A 25,315-nucleotide genomic window follows, 5' to 3' on the forward strand; every position below is an offset into this window, starting at 1 on the left:
GCGGGAGGGGCGGTGAGGGGCAGGACATCATCGAGAGTGGACTGTTTAGATGTCAAGAAACAGAAACCACCTCAAACTTACATTAAAAAAAAAAAAAAACTCCTATAAAACAAAAAACAAGAGGATTATTGTAGGACAGAAAAACCGTGGGGCTTATCAGGACTGGAGATGCAGCATGTGAGACAGAATAGGGATGTGGCATGCTGTTAGGGAGCTGGGAACTATGCTTTGTCTTTCTGTCTCTGTGTCTCTCTCGGGCCATCTGGTCTCTCTCTCTTTTTTAAGGTTTATTTTTTTTTTTTTAGAGAGAGAGCACCCCCACCCCCTCCCGCATGAGTCGGGTGAGGAGCAGAGGGAGAGAAATTCTCAAGCAGACTCTCCACTGAGCGTGGAACCCAACGCAGGACTCGACCCCACGAACCTCAGATCATGACCTGAGCCGAAACCAAGAGTTGGACACTCAATTGACTGAGCCACCCAGGCGCCTCTGGGGCTGCCTAGTCTCTTATCCTGCTTCTCCTGGATTTCTGGCTCTTTCTCTTCTCCTCACCAACAAAAGTTAACTCTATCTGTTTATGAGTCTGACTGTGGCTTCCAATGGCCCCTTTAGTCCTATCTCCATTACACTTTCAAACCGAGCGCTCATCACTATTGCAAAGGAGAGGAGGGAACAAAGTAGGAAGAATGGAAAAGTCAAATCCTTATAAGGAAATCTCACCTCTTCCCTTGTATATATCACATTCATCATCACCTCCATACCTCACTTCCAATGACCTCTTTCTTTCCTTAAGTCCTCCCACAGCCTGACTGTGCCAGTTAATAGAACTCCCCCCATTCCTCATGCCATGTATGTACTCAATCCAGTGGAATTTTAAGACTCCTGTAGAAAAGGATGAATTTTCTAGCTTCCTCTTTCAACCTGGCACTATTTTGACAGTCTTCTTGGAATCATTTCCTGACTAAAGCTCCTAGTATTATAATTCAGACTTCTAAGGGTCTCTTGTTCAAGAGCAAAACACAATTGGCCACTCCTCCCTGGATAGAAAATTTATTGTGTTTGGAATGCTGTTATAACTGCCCTTCAATCTTCTTCAGGCAATGAACCCATTTCTTTAACTCTCTCTCAACATTTTCCCTCAATTCCCTAACAATCTTACAAGTTGTGACTTGTCCGTGGCAATCACATACTTTTTTAGAGTAGATTGTTACAGTGTATTAGAATAAGAGTTCATCCTGAGTAAAATTTGGTAATTACTTCTTCTGGAACAACACACTATTTTGGATGAATTATGCCTGGTCTGGTTCTACCTAACACTTTTATGTTATTATTCACTGAGACCCTGTGATGTTTTTTTTCACACACTCACTTCCTCTTTTCACATTCTACACATGAATGGTAGGATTTTCTCTGTTTGCACCAGCACTATGCTTTGCCCTTTTAGAACTCTGCATCCTATCTGTTCCCCTCAAGTTTGTAAGGTGGCCATCCATTTCCTTATTCATTCCTGACCTCTTCTTTGTCCCCAAGTTTTGCAAAATGTGAGCCTATACAATGGCGAAGAGCAGAAGGGAGGGTGCAAGGATGGAGCTTATAGCCTTTGAGGATGACTCATAGGACTATAAACTATTAATTTTCTTTTCTTCCTGAAGGGAGGAATACAAATTACTTTCTCCAGTAGCCAAAGCAGGGGACCCCTTTAAAAACCATAAATCTCTGAGGCTAACAGTTAAAAGGAAGGGAAAACTAATCATACAGATGGAAAACAGGACAAATATGCAGTTCATTGAAAATCACTGCAGTTGAACACCAAATTACTCCACCTGACTTCCACTTCTTTCACATTCTACTGAGAACCCATTTTGCATCTAATCTGGGAATAATAATTATATACTGAATTGCATTAATATGTGGATTTAACTATATATGCTTAGCATAAAACAGAAAAATGAAAGAAGGAAACAAACTTAAATAACGTTGACTATTGCAACTGCATTCTACTCAGTGGAGAGAAGCCCTGCATAAGTATGAGATGGGGGGAGTCAATCTGCTCTTTCCTCAGACTGGCTGACTGTGGATCTTATCTCCTAGCATCTTGATATACTGAATGAGCTACTAAGGTTTAAAGCAGTCTTGGGGTGCCTGGGTGGCTCAGTCAGTTAAATGGCCGACTTATGGTTTTGGCTCAGGTCGTGATCTCAGGGTTGTGAGATGGAGCCCTGTGTCGGGCTCCACACTGGGTACAGAGCCTGCTTAAGATTCTCTCTCTCCCTCTCCCCCTGCATCTCCACCTAAGCCCCTCTCTTAAAAAAAAAAAAAAAAAAAGCAGTCTATTTTTCATAAGTGGCCTTTCAGATTTTTTTATATAGCTCTCTAGTGTACATTAATCTTTATATGGTGCGTATTTATATATTTATTATTTTGTACAGAGATTACAAAAACTATGTAAAGTATATCTTATGGGTGATTGAAGGGATTTTTCAGGGATACTTTTCAACAAACGTGACTCTTGCATTAGGGGATGACTTTGGAACCCAGCCTCTTCAAAACTGCCACTTTATTGACCCTTTTATAAAATACCTACCATTTCCCATATGCCATTACCTCCTTTAAGCTTCACAAAAATCCCACATGGTTGATACTGTTTTATAAATATTTTACAGATATTTAAAGAACTGAGGTTCTCTGAAGTTAAATGAAATAAGTCATGAGGTCATTCAGTTACGATCAGCAGAGACAGGATCCAAACATAATCTGAATTCATGAACCATACTTTTCTACTATGTCAGGGACTCTAAAATCTCGATACATTTCAAGCTCTTCATTGGCTTATACTAGGGTATTCTATCTTCTTTTGTCAGGGACTACATAGTGTATGATATTCTAAATACTTTAAAAAGTTAATATAACTATTTGTAGGCAATATTTGTTGAGCACTTACTAAATGTAAGGTGCTATTAGTATACGATAGCTATGGAATAATCTTTTTCCAAAAGTGGCTCAGAAACTGAGAGGATAAAACAGAGTCAAATAATACAAGAAAATCATCAAATAATTTGTAGGAAGGAGCCAGTAACAGGGCACCGGTAAGTCATGATAACGACTTTGGAATTCATTCTAAGTGATAAGGGAAACCAACGGAGGCTGTTAAAAGCGGAGCCAGCGATCTTATTTGCATTTTTAAAACCTCCTTCTAAGTACTTTTGTGGTTATCAGATTGTTGGTGGGGGTCGGGCATGGAGGGTGAGTGAATGTAGGAATAACAATTGGGAGGCTTTTTAACAAGGAAGCGATGGGTATAGGTTAGAAACAAATTAGCAGAACAGAGAAAGGTAATGAAAGAGAAAATAGAACAGTTACAGATATAAGCTGCCTTGAAGCAACCACAGTAAAACAGAGAAAGAGTGGAAATCAGACTTATCAACATGGTTTATAGGCCTGAGGAAATGACACAAAACAAAATGAGGGTGTTATACACAAACCATGAACCATGGAACACTACATCAAAAAACGAATGATGTACTGTATGGTGACTAACATAATAAAATAAAATCAAAAAAGAAAAAAGTACAAAGATATAAAAGTCAATGAAGAACAGATTGTATATACACAAAACAAAGAGGATCCAATGTATGTATAATTAGTTGGTTATGAAAAGATCAAAAGAAGTGACTCAAAAAAAAAAAAAGTTTAAAATGTATTTATAAAAATTCTGTGAAATAAAGACTCAAATCCAAGATTGAAAAGATGGAAAGGGTATAGTAATCCAAAAAAAACCAAACAAACAAACAAGCAAAAAAACCAAACAGAGAAAGTTTAATACCAAGGCATACCCTAGTGAAGTTAGGTTACTGTAAGCATAAAGAATATCTGTGGGTTACTCCTTGGTGGGAATGCAAGCTGGTGCAGCCACTCTGGAAAACAGTAGGGAGGTTCCTCAAACAGTTGAAAATAAAGCTACCATACGATCTAGCAATTGCACTACTGGGTATTTACCCCAAAGATACAAATGTAGGGATCTGAAGGGGTACGTGCACCCCGATGTTTATAGCAGCAATGTCCACAAGAGCCAAACTGTGGAAAGAGCCAAGATGTCCATCGACAGATGAATGGATAAAGAAGATGTGGTATACATATACAATGGAATATTATGCAGCCATCAAAAGGAATGAGATCTTGCCATTTGAAACGACATGGATGGAACTGAAGGGTGTTATGCTGAGTGAAATAAGTCAATCAGAGAAAGACATGTATCATATGACCTCACTGATAGGAGGAATTCTTAATCTCAGGAAACAAACTGAGGGTTGCTGGAGCGGTGGGGGGTGGGAGGGATGAGGTGGCTGGGTGATAGACATTGGGGAGGGTATGTGCTATGGTGAGTGCTGTGAATTGTGCAAGACTGTTGAATCACAGATCTGTACCTCTGAAACAAATAATACAATATAATTAAAAAAAAAAGAAGATAGCAGGAGGGGAAGAATGAGGGGGGGAATCGGAGGGGGAGACGAACCATGAGAGACGATGGACTCTGAGACACAAACTGAGGGTTCTAGAGGGGAGGGGGGTGGGAGGATGGGTTAGCCTGGTGATGGGTATTAAAGAGGGTACATTCTGCATGGAGCACTGGGTGTTACACACAAACAATGAATCATGGAACACTACATCAAAGACTAATGATGTAATGTATGGTGATTAACATAACAATAAAAAATAAAAAAAGAATATCTGTGGGTTATGAAGATCTTTAAAATGAGTCAAGTATGAGAAGTAAAAATAAAGACTGGCTTCAGACTTCCCTCTACAGGAAACTCAATGCCAGAAACACAATCAGGTCCACAAAGTTATGACAACTTCATATGCCTTCAGGCTGTGATTTGGCATAGAAGCAAAAATGTATGGCAGGCAAAAAATCAGGGAACACAATATTTATGAGCTTCTACTAGAATGTAAGCTCCATGGAGGCAGGGTCTACTTCTATATTGTTTTCCACTTTATTCTCAGCATCCAGGAAATATGGCATTACACACAGTAGGTACTGAGCAAATGTTTGTTGACCAAATGAAAAAAATTTTACATAAAGAAAATTGGAGATTTTCTCATTCAGAGATTCCTAAACTGATTTTTTAACAACCACTTCATGTGTCTTAAAGTGAAATAGAAAGTACAGATCGTTCATATCCACACTTTGAGACTCAAATTCATTTGGCTTGGAGTAAGTTTTTTTTTTTTTTTTAGACTCAAATTCATTTGGCTTGGGGTATTTATTATTTTTTCATTCTGAAATAGCTTCCTCTTCATTTTTTTTTTTTTTACCTTATCAGCTTTACCCAGACTATTACTTGCTTAACATTTTCTTTGAATGAATCTGCTTTTTAGCTAACTAAATTAATTTTGGTAGGGAACGTTACATCATAGCAATACATGAAAAAACAGTTTTCTGTGAATTGCTAAAACAAAACAAAAAAACCCAGAAGAATGTTATAAAAATAAACGCTATAAAAAAAAAAAAACTGTTCTTAACCTACCAAAAGTAAAGCAGGAAGAAATAGAAAATTTGAACAGACCAAATACCCCACTGAAATTGAGTCAGTAAACAAAGAACTCCCCAAAAATAAAAGTCTAGGACCAGGCAGCTTCACAGACAAATTCTACCAAACATTTAAAGAAGAGTTAATACCTAGTCTCCTTAAACTATTCCAAAAATAGAAGAGGTAGGAAAACCCAAATTCATCCTATGAGGCCAGTATCACCCTGATACCAAAACCAGATAAAAACATTACCAAAAAAGACAACTACACGCCAATATCCCTGCTGAATCCAGATGGAAAAATCCTCAACAAAATATTAGCAAACCAAATCCAAAAATAAATTACAAAAAAAAAAAAAACAAACCACAGACCATGATCAAATGGGATTTAATCCAGGGATGCAAGGGTGGATCAATATTCACAAAACAATTAACACGATACATTACATCACAAAGAGAAAGCATAAAAACCATATGATCATTTCAATAGATGTAGAAAAAGCATTTGACAAAGTACAACATCCATTCATCATAAAAACCCCTCTACAAGGCAAGTCTAGAGGGAATACACCTCAACATAATAAAGGCCATTTATGAAAAACTCACAGCCAACATCATACTCAATGGGGAAAAACTGAGAGCCTTTCCCCTAAGGTCAGGAACAAAACAAGGATGTCCACTCCCACCACTGCTATTCAACATAGTACTCTAAGTCCCAGCCACAGCAATCAAACAACAAAAAGAAATAAAAGGCATCTTCATTGGTAAGGAAGAAGAAAAACTCTTGCTGTTTGTAGGTGACATGATACTATATATAGAAAACCCTAAAGAGTCCAGCAAAAAACTACTAGCACTGATAAATGAATTCAGGATACAAAATCAATGTACAGAAATCTGTTGTAGTCCTATACACTAATAATAAAGCAGCAGAAAGTGAAATTAAGAAAATTTATTGTTTTGGGTACATTTACAATTGTACCCAAAACAATAAAATATATAGGAATAAACTCAACTGGGGAAATAAAAGACCTACTCTGAAGACTATAAAACACCGATGAAAGAAATTCAAGATGACACAAAGAAATGGAAAGACATTCCATGCTCATGGGTTAGGAAAACAAATGTTAAAATCTACAGATTTAATGTAATCTCTATCAAAATACCAACAGCATTTTTCACAGAGCTAGAAAAAACAAAAGACCTAAAATAGCCAAACCAGTCTTGAAAAAGAAAAAAACTGGAAATACGATAATTCTAGACGTGAAGTTATATTACAAAGTGGTAGTAATTAAAATAGACACATCATCAATAGAAAAGAAAACCCAGAAATAAAACTACAAGTATATGGTCAATTAATCTTTGACAAAGGAAGAATGAAAATACAATGGGAAAAAAGACAGTCTCTTCAACAAATGGTGTTGGGAAAACCGGAGAGCTACATGCAAAACAATGAAACTGGACCACTTCCTTTCACCATATACAAAAATAAATGCACAATGGGCTGAAGACCTAAATGTGAGACCTGAAACCATAAAAATTCTAGAAGAGGGCATAGGCAGTAATTTCTTTGGTATCAATCATGGCAATACTTTTCTAGATGTGTCTCCCGAGGCAAGAGAAATAAAAGCGAAAATAAACTATTGGGACTACATCAAAATAAAAAGTTTCTGCACAGTGAAGGAAATAACCAACAAAACTAAATGACAACCTAATAAATGGGAGAAGATATTTGCAAATGACATATCTGATAAAGGGTTACTATCCAAAATACTTAAAAGTACTGACACAGCTCAACACCCAAAAAACAATCCAGTTAAAGATGGGCAAAAGACATGAACAGACATTTGTCCAAAGAAGACATGCCGATATCCACCAGACACAGAAAAGATGCTCATCATTAGGAAAATGCAAATCAAAATTACAATGAGGTATCACCTCACACCTGTCACAATGGCTAAAATCAAAAACATAAGAAACAACAAGTGGTAAGTATGTGGAGAAAGGGGAACCCTCTTGCACTGTTGGTGGGAATGCAAACGGGTGCAGTCACTGTGGAAAATAGCATGGAGATTCCTCAAAAAACTAAAAATAGAACTACCCTACAATCCAGTAATCACACTACTGAGTATTTACCCCCAAAAATACAAAAACACTAATTCAAGGGGATACATGACCCCTATATTTATAGCAGCATTATTTTTTTAATAGCCAAACTATGGAAGAAGCCCAACTGTCTACTGATAAATGAATGTATAAAGAAGATGTGAAATATTATTCACCCATAAAAAGGAAACAAAATCTTGCCAACCGCAGCAACATGCACAGGGCAAGAGAGTATAATGCTAAGCGAAGTCGGTCAGAGAAAAGACAAATATCATATGATTTAACTCATACATGAAATTTAAGAAACAAAACAAACGAGCAAAGAGGAAAAAAGAGAGAGACAGCCAAACCTAGAACAGACATAGAGAACACACTGATGGTTACCAGAGGGGAAGTGGGCGGGAGGATGGGGCACATAGGTGATGGGGATTAAGGAGAGCACTTTTCAAGATGAAAAGACTGTTCTTAAATTCTGGCCAGATGGGTCACCTGGAAAGACTTAGCTACCTCCCAATCTTAAAAAATCAAGATTTAGAGGGGCTAAAAAATATTTATATCAAAGTGGGACTTTGGGCTTGATATAATCAGAATGATTTTAAAATAGACACAAGAAAGGAAAAATTTCTTGCGTTAGGCGATTCAGTATTTCTTAAAGCTGTGTCTTGTCCCAAAAGAAATACATAGCCTAGACTTCAGACAACAGAGCGATATTTGACAGTGACCAGCACAGTGCTGGGGACATGTTAGGGGATTGATATATATTGATGTCCAAGATTTATATGTAGTGTACTTTGTGTTAGGCACAACACCGGATCTTTGGAACGGGACACCAACAAGATGGTCTCTGCCTTCATGTGGCTCCATGCTACTTTATGTGCCTTTACACAGTTGGGAAGTGCTATTTCCCATATAATCATGTGATGAGCTATTTGCATAAACAAACTGAGAGCCAGTACCCCTGCTGGCCATGGTTAGCTGTGGATTCCAAACCCAGGACGGTGTGAGATATTGTCTCTTACACTTGCTTTCTAGAACCCAGTAGTACCCTAATTGTTAGGCTTATGGGGTGGGGGGCTTGCCATATGCCACTCCATCAAGCACATGACATGATTTATCTCACGTAATCCTCACTACCACCATACGAAACAAGGACAATATGTAAGGGCTAACCCTCACACAGCTCCTACACGGGGCCCCAACTGTCCCAGTGAACACAAAACCACCCACCTGACGATGACCCTGCTATGGCTTTCCTTCTATTGTATCACGGGCTACTGCCATTAAGTCCCGTTTCCTTATCGTGGTGTGATCAGAAGAGGAGCGTGTGACTCCAACGGCAGTCTCATTAACTTCGGGTTATTAGAGGGGAAAATGCGGAGAATTGAGGCAGGTGCAGATGAGGACAGTTGGACTGAGACTTAAGTGAAATGATAAGCAAGATAAAGGAAGAGAATCAAGAGAAGATTTCACTGGAAGTTAAGAGAAAAATAATGAGCTCTTTTTTAAACACAAAAGGAGAATGTAAGCACTGAAGAAGGAAGCCAGGCTGCTGGAGCTTGGCAGGGGGTAATTTATTGATCGACAAGTAAGAATGTGCCCAAAAGAAAGACATAGAGGAGGAAAATTATTTGCTGCAGTTTTCACAATGGGAGATGTGTCCAAAGAGGCAAAAGATGTAAATTTCCCAGGGGAGAAGATCATGAAGTAAGATTCTTCAAGTCCTCCAAAGGAAAACACTGCTTTTTTTCTTTTTTTTTTTTTAATAGCCTTGGTGTTGTTGACAAACAAGCATCAAACCATCAACCCACACAGCTGGCCTTGATGCTGACAGACACCTGAAACTGTTCGGAATATAAGAAACTGGGACTAATTATCCCTCCGTCTCATAATGACAGGGTCAAAGGAGACCTAGATTCACTCAGGGAATAGACTCAATGGGTTTCCATGGACTCTCCCACAGAAAGGAGGAAAATCTAAAACTGGAGGCAAAGGAACAGCTTCTCAACAAGGAGCGTGCTGGAGTGGGGGATGCCTCCAAAGCCAGACAGCATAAGCAGAGTTTGTCCAAACATTACAGATGAAAGTTACATGATCTGTCTTGACAGGGGAAGTTACTAGCAGAAATGGAGATGCCTAAGGACTGCTAGGGAAAATGGAACCATAGTATGGTTCAGAATGTAAACAAAGGTGGGGGACACACCTTTCCCCCTTTACAAGGACAACCTGCAGCTGTTCAGGCTGGAGTGGGTTTCTAAGTCTTTGAAGGCATCCGACTCCTGGGCTCTCCCCAACTATTTATTTTTCCTTCATGAGAACTCTTTCATTTCAAATGACATTCTCTTCTAGATTTATTTATAGGTATATATATTTTTTTCTTTTAATTATAGAGAAGGAGATAAACCCAGCTCTTGAGAGTTATGATACCAAATATAGGGAGACATTTTCATTTTTTAAGGTTGCAGATTTAGGCAAGCTAAGTTTACAGACTGTTTGGAATTTCAATCTCTCAACATATAAGGCACTTGCAAATGCTTCTGCTCACATATATATATTTTTTTCTTCCCTAGGAGGGCCCAACGCCAATAAAGCTCATCTCTGCCTGAATTATAGCTTTTTCCCTTCTGATAATCAGTAAGAATTATGCAAAGGCATAGCGTTGTTAGCAAACAGAAAGAGAGAGCAATCTAATTCCACCTGATCATTTGTTTTTCCAGAACACATCTTACCACAGATGCTGGCAGGATGGTTTCTATAAAAAAGTGGTCCAATTAAGGGGGAAATTTCTGCTAGGTCAGTTTCAATGTCCAATGTTGAATTTGAATTTGTGAACGTGAAATAGATTAATAATGAGCTTGTGCTGGGAGGGAAAAAAAGGATTCTTTTCTCAGTGGTCAAGACCAGGAGAAAACAGCAAGAGAATTTTTTTGTTTTTGTTTTTTTAAGGGAAAGTGAGGAGAAGGTTTTCTTCAATGTCAACAAAATAAAGACAGAAGGTCTAACATCTGAGAGTGGATCCTTTGACCTGGGTAAAGAATTCTGCACTTTTGCTGACTGATGGCTGGAGGCTGAGGCAGAGAATCTAAAAGGGGACTTGCCACCCGAGTCCTGAGCCAACTTTTAACAACCTTTCAGGGAATTATCGGTGCTATTATCCCAGAGGCCACTCGCATCAAAGGGCTGAAGCTTCTTGTCTACGAAGAAGTTACTACAAAGCATGGAAATTTTCCTAGCTCAGTGAGAACTTAAAAGTTCACTGGTCTCCCAAAAAAGGGTGATACAGCATGGGAACATACCTCGATTTATCCAGAGACTCAAACTGATGACTTATAGTCTGTTATCTCCTTATCTTCACTTACAGGTTTTTTTTTTTCCTTCCCAATTAGAGTCTGTCTGTATGTATTCATATATTTATGTATCTTTAATTGGAATGTCCTTTAGGCCAGTGATATGAACATTCACTGAAGAGACTTAAATATTGAGGTTGATGTGGCTTAGGCAAATGAACTTTGGCCATTTGATCAAGTTAGAAGTCTTTCCTTTCCCACCTGTCCTCAGAACTGTATGTTTCCATCTAAAAGCAACAACTGGGTCTACAGATGATATCTCTGTACCAAGCATTCCTAATTCCCAACCTGAAGCTAGCTACCTGTTACTGGTTAATACTAAAAGCCAGATGCTATGCTGCTAAGTACTATGATGTAGGCCCCCCCCCCCTTTTAAAAGATTTTATTTATTTATTTGAGAGAGAGAGAGAGAGAGCCCATGAGAAGGGGGAGGGTCAGAGGGAGAAGCAGACTCCCTGCTGAGCAGGGAGCCCAATGTGGGACTTGACCCCAGGACCCCGGGATCATGACCCGAGCCGAAGGCAGATGCTTAACTGACTGAGCCACCTAGGCATCCCGATGTAGGTCCTTCTTGATGATAAAATCAATACTTTGAAAGCTTAAATAAAAGGCCCAAAGCCAGGGGTGCCTGGGTGGCTCAGTCCATTAAGCGTCTAACTCTTGATTTTGGCTCAGGTCATGATCTCAGGGTCCTGGCATTGACCCCTGCGTCGGGCTCTGTGCTCAGCAGGGAGTCTGCTTGAGGATTCTCTCTCCCTCTCCTTCTGCCCCTGCCCCCTCCTCGGTCTGCTTGCACACACTCTCTCTCTCAAATATAAAATAAAATAAAAAGGCCCAAAGCCATACAGAGACAGAGGTAGGATTTGAATCCAGAGCTATTCCTCTAAACTCCTGTAACTGCTCTACTAGACTCTCTCCCACAACAGTTCCAACTGTGGGCTTCCCTCCCTTACCAGAGGATAAGTGGAAATAAGTCGGCCTCACATTTCTTCTGGCAATAAGAACATTTTGCTCACACATTCTGAACAAACAAGCAATTATTCTGTTTTATTTTAAAGTATCCATGTGACTTCTTCACTCAGCTCCCACATCCCTCTGTGTACTGTCTTGACTCATATTTTGGGTTTGTTCACAGAAAATATACTGCATTTCTTAGTCCTAGGGAATTTTAACTGGCAGCCAACACATTTTGGGCTGTGTTGTGATTCTGAAGATATGCTTCTCTTTAAAATACATGAAGGCGGAAAAGAAGAAAGGCTCCTCGATCACTGGCAACAGGAATATCCGAGCTGGACAAAACATGGAGCCCTTTTAATGCAGGTGCCAGTGATGAAAGCCCCTTTCAAAAGCCCGGGGAACTCGTCTGTCCTGGAGAATGAAGGAGTTCCCCCACAGGTGTGTCCCCTCAGTCTAGGGGGAGCCCAGAAGATGCACAAGGCAGCATTCCTTAGGGTCTGCTACACAAGTCGGTAGTTTGGGTTTACTCAGTGCTGGAGCTTCTCCCACTGGAGGCTTCCAGACTCCCACATTCTGCTAGCTCTTTGGTATTTTATAGAATGAAAATGAAATGAATATTTGGGCACTGTCCAATCAATTTAGACTTTTCAATTTTTACTGAATATCTTCAGATTTGCTGTCCTTCACTCAAGCCTTTTTTTCAGTTTTAGGTTGTTTTCTGTCCCTAGATACACCTTGATATCCTGGACTGTGGGACAGGAGGTTAGTCCCAGATGGTCCCTGGCTATCTTGGAGATTTTTGGTGATCGAGAGAAGGAAAATGATGACAACAACCGTGATTACTATGGTGATTACACAATAGGGAAATCAAGGACCTCACAAAGAACAAGCACAATACCAAATGTGCTCCCCTTTGGAGTCAGGGAAAGTTTTGGTGGCCGCTCTTGTTAGATGAGCAGTAAGGGCCCTCAGTGAACACCAGAGAAACAAATTGCCCTTTCCTGGAGCCAGTGGGCATTTGTCTCTGTCATTCTTCTGGGCATGGGGCTCCATTCTCTCTGCATGGATAGCAGAGCAAATCCTGCTTCAGAGGCAGGCAAGAGCTCTTTAAAATGGTTCTGTACTGCTAACCAAACTCAGTCACTTCTTTCTCTCTGGCCCAATTCTTGCATGGAAAATTGAGGTAATGATTTATATGTTGTAAGCAGTTCTGACAGGTGCACTCTGTCTTGGCTTCCTCCAGCCCCAGGACTAATCGGAAACTTATCTTTTCCTTTGTGTAATAGGGAGCTGTCAGGTTCTATGACCCTCCAAACAATTCAATCACTCACGGGAAGATTCACCTTGGAGGGAGGATGCCTTCATATTGGAGAAGGTCTTTGGAGGCCATGCCCTGACATGTATCAAAACAGTGTCAGGCGAGGGGCCAGAGGGCGACATGGCCCCTTGACAAGATGCCATTGGCTTCCTCCATTTAAACTCTTCGTATCTGCCAGTAACTTCCTGGTTTGTGCCGACAGCTCTTCTACCGTGGTGTATTTCCTGTCCCGGGTACAGAACATTTAGCTATCTGAGCAAATAACAGCTGTTTCCAAAAATGACCAGTGTGGAGAAGAAAGGGCTTGCACGGCTCTTGGGAGGAAAGAGCAGATTCCTTAGCAAGGTCTGTGATGCCGGGCATGGTCTGGCCATGACCCGCCTGCCTTGTTACCTGCACCTTGCTGTCACCACACATTTCCTTGTGCTCAGCATTCCGGCCACTCTGACCTTTGTTCCATTCCCTGCTCACCTGTGCAACTTCCTATCTCATGGCCTTGGCCCGCAGCATCTCCTCTGCCTGGAATGTTCCTCCCACTCCTCTCCTCACCTACCTCCTGCCTCAGCTCAATTAGTAGTTGCTCAGGAACTTATTCTCTGCTCTCCCCAAATGGATCAAATTCTCCCGTCTGTTTTCCTGTGCACCATCTGCCTGCCTTCTGCAGCCCCCACCTGGTATCATTGCGGGGGGCAGGGGCGGCATTTGATTCGTGCCCTTTCCAACCAAAAGAGAGTCTTAGATCCATGAGGGTAGGAACGTGGTCATTCCTGTTCACTGCTGCCACTCCAGGGCCCGTCGCAGAGCCTGGCTTACAGTAGGGACTCAAGAAATACTTGTAGAATGAGTGAGATCCAGGTGGTGCATCTGTTCTTAGTTGATTTGACCACTGCGTAGGGCCAAGGTGCCTCTAATCAGGACTGATGTGACAGTCAACTGTGGGTTCAGGTGCAGGGATGACTTGATTGTGGCAAAGAACAATGGGACCAAATATGGCTGTCTTTTGTCACTTCCGTCTCAATACCTAAACTCACAACTCCTGAACTCATTGGTAATCTTACGTTCCCCTGCTTGCCTCACCCCCTGCCCTGAATACTTTTTTCGGATGCTCTTTGAATTTGGAGAGCAAATGATTTTTTTGTTGTTTTTTTAAAATCAAGCTCTCACATGTTTCTAAACATCTGCTTGTTTGCTACTGCAATGGGATGATTGAAGTTTTCTCCCCTTGTGTCTAGATATTTTGGCATTTAAATAGACAATGTCCTTATTTAATTCAAAGTTGCAGAAAACTCTAAGCCCCAGAAATAATGAGAGGAAGTGGGATCACAGAGCAGAGAAGCAAATGCTGAGGAGAATTAGCATCAGGCACAGACACATCAAGTCGGTGCCATTCCGTTTTTAGACAAAAGCACATAACCACCCAGTTTCTCCTTGTCAGACCCATGAGGGCAGCCATGTCTATCTGGGACTATAGATGTGCAACCTTCCCTTTATAAATGTAGATTAAAGAGATGCTAAGCTACACAGAAGGAGACATTTGTGAACAGGGTTGGTTTCCAGATTGGCTAATGTGGTGTTCCTGCTTCAAGAGGTCTCTGACAACGGGAATAAAACCTCCATTGGCTCAGAGGGTTGAAAGCCATGGCTTTTGGGAAGCCAGATACCGTGGTGGCTAAGAAGGGGGAGTCTACAGTCAGATAGCCAGGGATGAACTCTGGTTCTGTCACTTGTTAGTGAGCAACCTTGCACAAACTGCTTTCTCCATGTGGAGCAGTTTCCTCATCTGAAATGGCAACAATAGTTTTTTGTTTTTGTTTTAAAGATTTTATTTACCTAATTTTTGGAGAGAGAGAAAGAGGGAGAGGGAGCGCATGCCTGAGCGAGTGGGGGGAGGAGCAGAGGGAGGGTGAGAATTCTAAAGAGACTCTGTGTGGAGCACAGAGCCTGATGTGGGGCTTGATCCCACAACACTGAGAATCACGACCTGAGTGGAAACCAAGAGTCGGTCGCTTAACCGACTGAGCCACCCAAGTGTCCCTGGCAACAGTAGTTTTAAGCTCACAGAGTTAAGGTGAAGCTTAAATGGGGAAGTACGCAAGGTGCCTGGTGCTGTGCCAGACACTATTAAGTGCTCAGTTAATGTTAATGAGCTTGAAAGTGAAGAATCTTTCCCCATCAACGTGATTCTGTGATGGCAAGGCAGTAAGAGCAGAGTGAAAATGCTACCAGGTGAACTCCTTCTTCCCTGACCCAATTCTTCCAGCCAGCATTTCCCCAGGTGAGGTCTACAGCTGTGCTGCTTGAAATAACAGACCCACAAGCTATTTGTTAATTGTTGATGATAAGATAAGGAGCTTAAGACAGAATCAATGCATTCCTTCCTTCGCTGAGAAAGTCTTGCTATGGAAAATGAAAGTATCAGCTGAACAAGGCAGTGGCTCAGTGAGGGATGATTCATATTCTGGTACCTTATCTGTAGACTGGCACTGGGCCAAAGACCACATTTTGAGGAGAATGGCATAAAGAAAAGTGATTCCATGAGCCGAGCAAAGGGCTTTTCATGGTCAGCTAAGTTTGGTGCAAAATATCACATGTCATATATCTTTCTTGAAGTTTGATATCCTCTATCAGTATATTAAAGGTCCCGAGAAACCCTGAAGTAAATACATTTGTTTAAATGTGTTTAAGTGAGGGTTTCCCCATATACTCTTGAGCAAGAAACATTTGTGAGAGTGAATGTGTGTGTGTGTGTGTGTGTGTGTGTGTGTGTGTGTGTGTGTGTGTGTGTGTGTGTATCACTGCTTAACATTTTCTGGTGAAGGACACGAGTGCAACTGATCATCTGATCACAACAAATCACAAGGGTGTGACCCATTCTCCTCCCCTCAAGCAAATACCAATTAACACCCTTAGGTAGAAAGTTCTTTTCCTCCCGGCTCAATCATTCTAAGGAATCCAAAGAATTTCTGTTGATAACAATCTCCTTTAACATGGAAGTGCCCTTATAAAACGTCTTCCTCCAACCAGTTCCTTTGCACCAAAAAAAAAAAAAAAAAAAAAAAAAAAAAGATCTTCTTGTACATTAACCTCTAGGGAAGTATTTAAAAAATCGTTTTCTCAGGTAAGGACTGGTATTTAAAATGCTACATCAAAGCATCAGGTAAAGCCTGGTTTGCAATGTACGAGGATCAAAGTGATCCTATCTTCTACTGAACTTGATTCTAAACCCACCTGTGTTAATTATTTTTTACAAAAATCTTATGTATAATGAGCAGGAGCCCTAGAATTTCTTCTGTGGCTTCAAATTAGTTCTTTGCATGAGCTGGTAGCAGAAGGGATTTAGGCACATATTTCTGATCTCTGGTTAAGTAAGTCTAACGGACAAATAGGAATCCGTTCGGGGCTTTGTGGACGTTCTAAGGTTTCTTGGGCTGTGCACGCCCGCACACTCATACCTGAGCAGGTGTCACTACAGGGGATCGGACTCACACCTCTCATTGCAGCAACAGTGAGCTCCTGTTTCTGAGCCAGGACCTGGTCTGGGGACAATGTCTTTCCCATCACACTCCTAATTCAGGTTAACTCCACCTGAATAATTCAGGAATTGGAGGCACTTTTCTCCTTGAATCAACCAGTTGTGCCTGGATTTTCCACTTACTGTAAAAATATACCGAGAGCTCTTGAAAGGAAAAGATGGGTGAAACTATACTGATAACTTCTCTTTTGAGAAAAATCCATCTGGGTCAGCGTGAATTAGGTTTGACACAGTGACAAGATCCTTGCTTGCAGAGCCTAACAAAGGCCAGCAGCCTGCGTGGCCTGGCCAACCTTACCACACCTCTGAAACCCACACGAGTTAATGACCGACCTCGGGAAGAGAACAGGTCATAGTCTAGAATATGGTCCTGCCTCATGACCAGGGAATCTCAAGAGAAACTGCATCAGAGGCCATGGAAACATCAAGGTTTTCTTCACTAACATGATTTTCTTTTTCTAATATTAGTGGGCTTCTTAGCTTCCCACTGCCATTAGGTGTACATATGGGGAGTGGCATTTACCAGTTCCTATCACATTTAAGAAGCCATGGTAGCCTTCAAAGGGGGTAGGAGCAAGAGACAAAAAGAACTTGATCTTAAACCAGGTATAGGATTCCGCTTATATTTACATTTACATTGAATCTGATTACTACACTGGAAAGGCAGCAGAACAAAGGTAGCTTTCAGATGAAAGAAAATACTTTATAGTCCGAGAATGCACTGTGAATCTGAGGCAGCTTTGGAGAGTCAGTACAAACACACACTCAAAATCAGGCACAATGGATTGCTGGGCCCCAGACATCACACTGCACTGAGCCTTTATAATTATATTCATCAGACTTTCCTGAAACTCCTGGTCTCCAGATGACAGACAAGAGGGGAGGGGAAAGGAGAAAGGGAATAATGCTGATCACCCACCGTTCACAAGGCATCATGCCACATACTGTCAGCATATTACTCTGTTAGCATGGTGATCTCCATCTTATAGATGATGGTTGGCATGTGGCCAGAGCCCTGGTCCCTTTCCTGGAGACCCACAGTATGGTGTTAAGATCAGAGACTCCAGAGTCAGTGAGAACGTGGTTAAAAATGTGACTGCCACTTAGCAGCTATAGCTTGTGGGTAAGTCATTTCAGCTCTGAAATAAAGTTCCTCATCTGTACAATGGGGATGACAAGAGTACGCACCCCACAGGGCTGCAGGAAATGGCGTTTGTGATGCACCCAGCAGAAAGCCTGGCACACAGTATGTGTTTAATGAATATCTGCAATAGTGTTATCTCTTAGAGTACACTGGCCATCAGGTGGGCTGCCCGCTGATTCCATAAGGAGTAGGGTGGGAAAAGAACTTGAGTCTTGAAGGGCAGACCCACTCACACCCAACCTAAACCTTGATGGCTTGCAGAAGCTTACTCTAAATCAAATCACTCAGTATAGCACCAACTTCGTTTTGATAATAAGGTTGCCCTCAAATTATGCTATGTAGTACCCTGAGGTGGGAGGAAGGAAGAAGTCAAAGAAAGAACTTAAACAATGAAACCAGAGAACCTTCACCTTGGACCGGACCTTTCAGGTCATCATCGTGCCAATGCCGCTCACACCCAGGTGGTCTTCTGGACTGGGACAGAGCTGAGAGGTACGGGAAGATCCCTTGGCTCTGCTCCTGCACATTCTGAGTCAGTGAGCTGGGAATGATTTAAGCTGTTCCCAGAGTCTCATCATCATCCAGGTTTGGTTAAGCCATGACCTAGTTCCATGCATCCTTTCTGCTCCTCCTTCCCCCAAAACAACATGGAAAAACTCACCCGTGCCCAAGGCACCAGCAGCTTCTACAGCTTCCTTGATAGGTTGTCTTCTAGTTCCTGCTGACTCAGAGCGTGGTTTACATGGACTATTCAGATGAATAGACCAGATATTCTATTTTGATATGAGAGGAAGGATAGTAAAAACATGAATTCAAGTCCAAACACTGCCACTTAGCAGCTGTGTGACCTCAGGCACATTGCTTAACCTCTCTGACTTCTGGTATCACATCTCTAAAATGAGGTTTATCTCAGTCCCTACATAAGGGCTATAATTATCCCAAAGATTAAATCAGCCAATATATGTACACTGTCCCTGGAACACAGCAAATCCTCAATAAATGCTGGCTGCTCTTATTATTATTCCAACAGAATAAGTTCCTTTGCTTAACACTGAACACAACTAACATTGTCTCACCGAACATTAGCCAAAGAACAGGATGGAGACATCCCTAACCCTCACCCTCAAGAGGCAAAACACATCAAAATGCAGAGGCTTGTTGGGGAGGGTTGTGCCTGAGGTTCCTGTGGAGTGCTTTCTGATCCCATAACCGAAACCCCATGACACAGACAGATACAATCAGATAATGATGGCAATCAATAATGATAACAGAAATTATTATTTATTTTCATAAACACAGACTATGTGCGTCCCGCTGAGTTACACACATCACACGTCAGCGTTCTCTTTCTGGGCAGTCAATCAATGGGAAATCTCAATATCCATCCACCGACGCAGGAGTGGGAGGGATGGAGCGAAGGTTGAGAAATTACCCACACCACAGTGACACATGCAGGAAGTTAATCTAATCCAGGGGGCCATCCGGGTGCCATTGAAAGCCTGTGAATATGGAACAGGCTTGATTGATTTTTCACTGCAGTAGCTAAACACTTCATTGTTATTTGCAACAAATATAAGGAAAGGAAAGATGAAACTGTAAAAGGATTGGATATTAAGTCCCCGGCTCAGCAATAAATCACAAAATGAAGTCTAGAAAAATTAAAAATAGGTAGGGGAAGGCTGTATCTGTGTCCTAAGAGGCCTCGGGTATCAAAGCATAAAGGCAACATTAAAACCTGGGCAGGGCTGGCCGATCTTGACTCACCCAGTAGTCTGCCCTGAAACTGGGGTTACTCATCCTCCATCCTCTATGGGTACCATAGAGGCATCAAAAAAGCATAAGGTTGTGTCTAGACAGAAAATATCTGCTGCTCAGAGCCTCAGTTTTCCCCTTATATAATGGGGATAATTACCTCCATACCGTAAGAAAGAGGAAAGTATCAGTTCATGTCCTGCTTGCCTCCCACGATCCGTGGGAGCATCAAATGAGATACCCAGCATGAAAGAACATCTATCCGTCAAGATGCATCTTGGAAACTCCTTCCTAGTCCTGTACCTCCTTCCCTTCTGTTTCTTCCTCTGATATGGCAATCTTCTGTGCTGGTCTCGTGACCCTTATCCTATCCGCCGTTTCTCAAAGGGTGGCCCAGGGACCGCATGCACCAGGATCACCCGGGGGTTTTCCAGGAGGGGTCTTGTCAAAGATTCACTGGGTGCAACTCAGACCTTCTACGCCAGAATCCCTGGTGAGAAGGGACTGTACTCGACAGAGCCTCCCAGGGGCCCATGAGGCACTCTGAAGTTTAAGAACTATTGCTTCCATTAATTTCTGGTTGCAGGCACTTGCATCTTCTTTCCACCTTCCTCTTGAGGAAAGGGAGTGCGTTGCACTCATCTGTGGGAGATCCACTTGGAAGTACATACCTAGCACAGTGCCTGACGCACAGTAGGCACTCAATAGGATAAAAATACAGTAAAGAGTTCTACGTGTCAGATGCTATCGCCCTTGCTGCTGTCTCGATCAGGGGCCACACAATACAAAGTCCTGCATAATGGGGAAGGGCAGGACCTCTGGGATCAGACAGACCTGGGCTCCATTCCTGCCTTTGTCATTTACTATCTGTGGGGCCTTAAGCCAGTATTTACCTCCCCGAGCTTCTGTTTACACATCCCGTAAAACAGGCATGATGCCCAAGTCACAGGACTGCAATGAAGAAAGAATTGCAAAACATACATCACACACTGCTCAGCCCAGAGCCGGTCCCTAGGAAAGGCTGAATACATGCAGTTGCTTCACTTAACCCCCTGGTCTGTTTAATCAGTTCTTTAGAAAACAGATCCGGTAGCTGGACTAGTTGTTTCACTGAAAGGATCACTTTCGGGAAAAGAGCTAGTCTGTTTAATCAACCTTACTAACCTCGTGACCTGTTAGCGACAATCCTCAAGATGACCCCTGCTGAGTTCAGAGCTGGCAAACGCTCATGCTGACGGGCCAAGGTGTCTCAGATGGTGGCGGGGGTGGGGTGGGGGGAGAGGTATCCAAGCAGCTACTGATGACATATGCAAACATCAGGGTCACTCTATGTGGAAAAATGTTAGTCCAGAACATCACGTGTGCGTGTCCTGAGGCTGAGAGGAAGACAGAGGCAGTCACCAGCAGAGGGCTCGTGTATAAAACAGGAGGTCATTTCATCTTTCTAAAAAACAGTGCATCCACTGTGTGCCCACCCTGTGACAGAAAAGCCTTTGCAGTCCTCATTCCTTGTTCCCGCTGCCCCACCAAAGTCAAGCTCATGCATTAAGAAAGCTGTGCTGAAGAATTCCAAGGTACAGAAAGAATGAAATTCCCCTGTCTCTGATCATGAATTAATATCTTCTTAGGAAGGCAGAAACTATAAGGAATCATAATGAAAACTTGGGATCAGATAGAGTAGGTTTGCATCCCAGTTCTGCCATTTGCTAGCCATGAGATCTTGGGTAAAATCCTTGCCCTCACTAAGACTCTGTTTCCACTTCTGTGTAAATGCATTCATTTGACAAATACATGACCTGCCATGTGCTGCGTGTTCTAGGTGCTGGGGCTATGGGAGGAAACCCAGCGTGGCTCCTGCTTTCTTGGAGGCTATGTTTAAGAGGAGGTGCAGGGGCAGCGGAAAACGGACAGTTGATATCTTAGGTAAGGATACAAGCTAGCAAACAAGGGGCAGGGTAAGGCCACCACGAGTGAAGGGGAAGATCCGAGGGTGTGATTTTTCCCTAGGGAATTCTAGGAGAGCTTCTCTGAGGAAGGCAGGCTTTGGATGATACAGAGAGAGTAAGAGAACGTACCTGGCAGAATTACTGGTAGAACTACATGATCGAAGGATATGAAATCCAGCATCTCACATAGAGTAAGCACCTAATACACATGGTTATTATTATTAGTATTATTTATATTAGCTATAAGGAAGCTTTAGGTAAAATCCATTGGAAAACTGGAATTCATTACAGCCCCTTCATTTTGGGGGGCGGTTATGGCAAAGTCACAGCATGGGAGATCACACCTTCTGAAATCTACATTTATAACTTGTTAAAAAACAAATTCCAATCTGGCCTAGGTTCCCAGGGCACTGGCAGCCAACCATAACGAGGCAAATAACTCCAGGCTCCTCCTGCAGGGAGAAATATGCTAAGTGTGATTTCTCACCACCCAGCTTCCATCCCAGGCTGATGAAGTCACTAGAACGATGAGTTTCTTTTGACTAGAAAGGGTTCTGAGGGCTGCTTACACCTTGCTATTGGGAGGCTGGGCAGGAAGGCCAGGGGAAACTTGCTAAGCTGAATTACTGAAGACCTTGGGGTCACTGTTCCCGCACTCTGAGGTCAGGGATCTGAAAACCCACTGTGTATGAATGTGGGGGTGAAGAGAGGAAAGTGGAGCGGGTGGGGAGAGAGAGAGAGACAGGCATCCTGATCTGGAATAATACTGGTACTAACTGAAAGCCATTTCAAATCCTCCAGTGTACGTGTCCAAGTGTAAGAGTCATAGCTCTTCATTTTTAGTCCCAGCTCTGGAATCACCAGTTGGCAGGCACTGGGCAAATCACTTCTCTCTTTGAGACTGCACCAGGTTTAAGGGCTCAGGTCCACAGCAAAGGAGATCAAGATTTGATTCTTAGTCCTGCATGATCCTGGGCATACTACTTAACCTCTCTGAGCCTCATCTGTACAATGGGTATTTAACAGCAAACTGTCCCGCAGGTGGTAGCTGATGCAGATAAGAGTGTGCAGCATGGTGCATGGGGTATAATAATACTAGGTACCAGCATTTTCCCTGGCCTTCCCACTGGCTGTTCTGAAGATGAATCAAGGGATTAGGTAAGAAAACAACTGGTGAGATAAATGGCACTTTACAGCTATAAGGTGTTATTATTAAATTATCATTATGATTTTTGCTTTGGATGTTATATACTGAGCAGGCAATATGGTGCCTCTCTGGGTAATGAGTGATTGGATTTAAAAGGCTATCTCTTCCGTGAAAAAAGAAAATAGCCACATTCTTGCTTTGAAAAGCTGAGCCTCCTAGCACTGAAACAGAACAGGTTCATTACTCAGTGAGGATTAATTAGCTGTCGGGTATTATTAAATGTTCTCACTCTCAAGATCCGCACAGAACTGGAAAGTATGAAAAGTGAGCAAGAGGTAATCATAAGGCAAGGGAGGGGGTAAAAGCCACAAATGCTGGCAATGCAAATTTCGAGAGAGGAGCGTGTTAGTAAATTACAGTCTGATTAATATCACGTCAGCTCATTCTCTGTTTGGAGTCATTGTTCTGAAACTATGGTCTTCAGGGTTGCTTGTTTTTTGTTTTTTTTTGTTTTGTTTTTCCCTTCTTCTACTACTGGGATCAAAACGGAAAGGAGGCTGGCCTTTTCAGTGTTTTCATCCAAAGAATGGTGCAGTGTGGATGATTACACTGAAACACAGGATATTGGAAAGCCTAGGAAAGTAGATGGGGTGAAATCAAATATGGGTATTTACAGTATTATAGCAAATGTGTCTCTCTAGTTGATGTAGTAATTGTTGAAATGATTGAAAAGTAGCAGAGGCTCATAAAAAAATGATAGCTCAGGGGGAGCCTTAGAGATGATAAAATCCAGTGACCACAGACCCTCTGTCTCAACCACCAGGGGCTTGTGTTAAACATGTAGATTTCGCTGGATCACCTCCATTTGCTGAAGGGAATCACTGGGGTCGGGTCCCGGGAATCTGGAACTCGCACCGTGGATGCAACAGCACAGACTATTCAGTCCTCTGTGTGGCAGCTCGGAAACTAAGACTGGAGAGAAGAAATGTGATTTGCTGGCCCCGGGTCACACAGCTTGTTAAGACGAAAGCAAGAACCAGAATTGGGGTTTTCTAACTTGCAGCCACACCTCAAGGCCTCCTTCCACGTTTGATGGGTACCAAGTCCACTTCAGCATCTCCGCTGTAATGGAAACATACACAGAGGCCTTCTCTTCATCATGCGGGTGGCATCTCGGAGCGGCCAACCACAAGTCATATGAAATCCCATAGAATGCCAGGGACACCAGCAACTCTTTGTGGGAACTACAGACGTCATCTGAGAAAGTCCGTCCACAGAGCAAACAAGGACAAGATGACAACTTGGCAGAAGGTCATGGTGTGAACTCCCCAGTGGCACCTAAGCCCTCTGTTTTCCCCACAGGATTGCTGAGTTCCACGGAGCAAAAGACTGTCTTATTCCCCTTGGACAGCCAGTGGATCGCCTGCCGCTCACTAGGTATCAGTGAATGGCTTGTAGACTGAATATAACAGTATAGAAAGTATATGAAAAGGAAAAGAATATGAACTTTCTTGTGTCAGTAGGGAGTAATAACAGCTGTGATAATGATGAAGATAATACCAAACCAACAGCAGGGAACGCACATTAGTGAGTGCTTTCTGGGAATGAGACACGACAACGTTAAGCACTTCATCACACACAAGATAGCACGAATTTCTCACAAAAATCCCAGAAAGCAGTGAATCCTTGTAATGCACGTGGGACTTGGGAGGCACAAGGACTTTAATTAATATGTCCAAGGTCCCCAGGTGGAAAGCAATGGTGCCACAGTTCTAACCCAGGACAGACTGACTGACTCAATGTCCATACTCTTCACTACTCTACCCTCGGCTCTGCAAAACCTCCGAGCCTTTAGAGCATCAGCCCAGCCTGATATGGGAGACTTGCACGGCAGTTCTTCAGGCTGAAGGCACAGGCTGACAAGAGGAAACAGAATAGCCAATGCTTATTTGCTCAGAAGACCAACGACCAGGTACCCGGGACTACTGGGTACCCGACAGCCTAGCACTGTGGCCAGCGACGAGCCTGAGTTCATAAAGCACCTGCTGGGGGGCCTCTGGATGGCTCAGTCAGTTGAGTGTCCGACTGTCGGTTTCAGCTCAGGTCATGACTTCAGGGTCATGAGATTGAGCCCCACATTGGGATCCACACTCAGCGGGGAGCCTGCTTGAGATTCTCTCCTTCTCCATCTGCCCTTCCCCCTGCTCATGCTCTAAAATAAATAAATAAAATCTTTAAAAAAAGCACCTGCTGAATAAAGAGAGGAACAAATGAATTAATGAATAAACAAACAAGCGGGCTAATCAGGCACTAATCATTCAATTCCCGTAGCTGCTTCTGAACCTCGAGTGACCACCTCTTCTCCCCACATGTACTGCACTGTGCCCCTTCTCGGTTTTCGGTCTTTAGGAGAGCGGCTGGTATCTGAAAGCACGTATCTGACACAGTTTGGGAAGTCCCTTGGGGCTAGGGCTGGTCTCAACATGTGTCTGCTTTACCACTCAGGTTAAACACATCCAAAACCAAACTCACCACTGAGTCCTG

At 42.5% G+C, this 25,315-nt stretch overlaps 1 protein-coding gene across 12 annotated transcripts in view; it reads right to left on the minus strand.

The window, feature by feature from the left end:
* Positions 1 to 25,315, minus strand: part of PPP2R2B (protein phosphatase 2 regulatory subunit Bbeta) — a 445,076-nt gene that overhangs the window by 76,137 nt on the left and 343,624 nt on the right. The gene's annotated exons all lie outside the window — the stretch shown is intronic.

This window comes from Zalophus californianus, chromosome 5 (genome assembly GCF_009762305.2).
Source record: "Zalophus californianus isolate mZalCal1 chromosome 5, mZalCal1.pri.v2, whole genome shotgun sequence".
Classification (NCBI taxonomy): Eukaryota; Metazoa; Chordata; class Mammalia; order Carnivora; family Otariidae; genus Zalophus; species Zalophus californianus.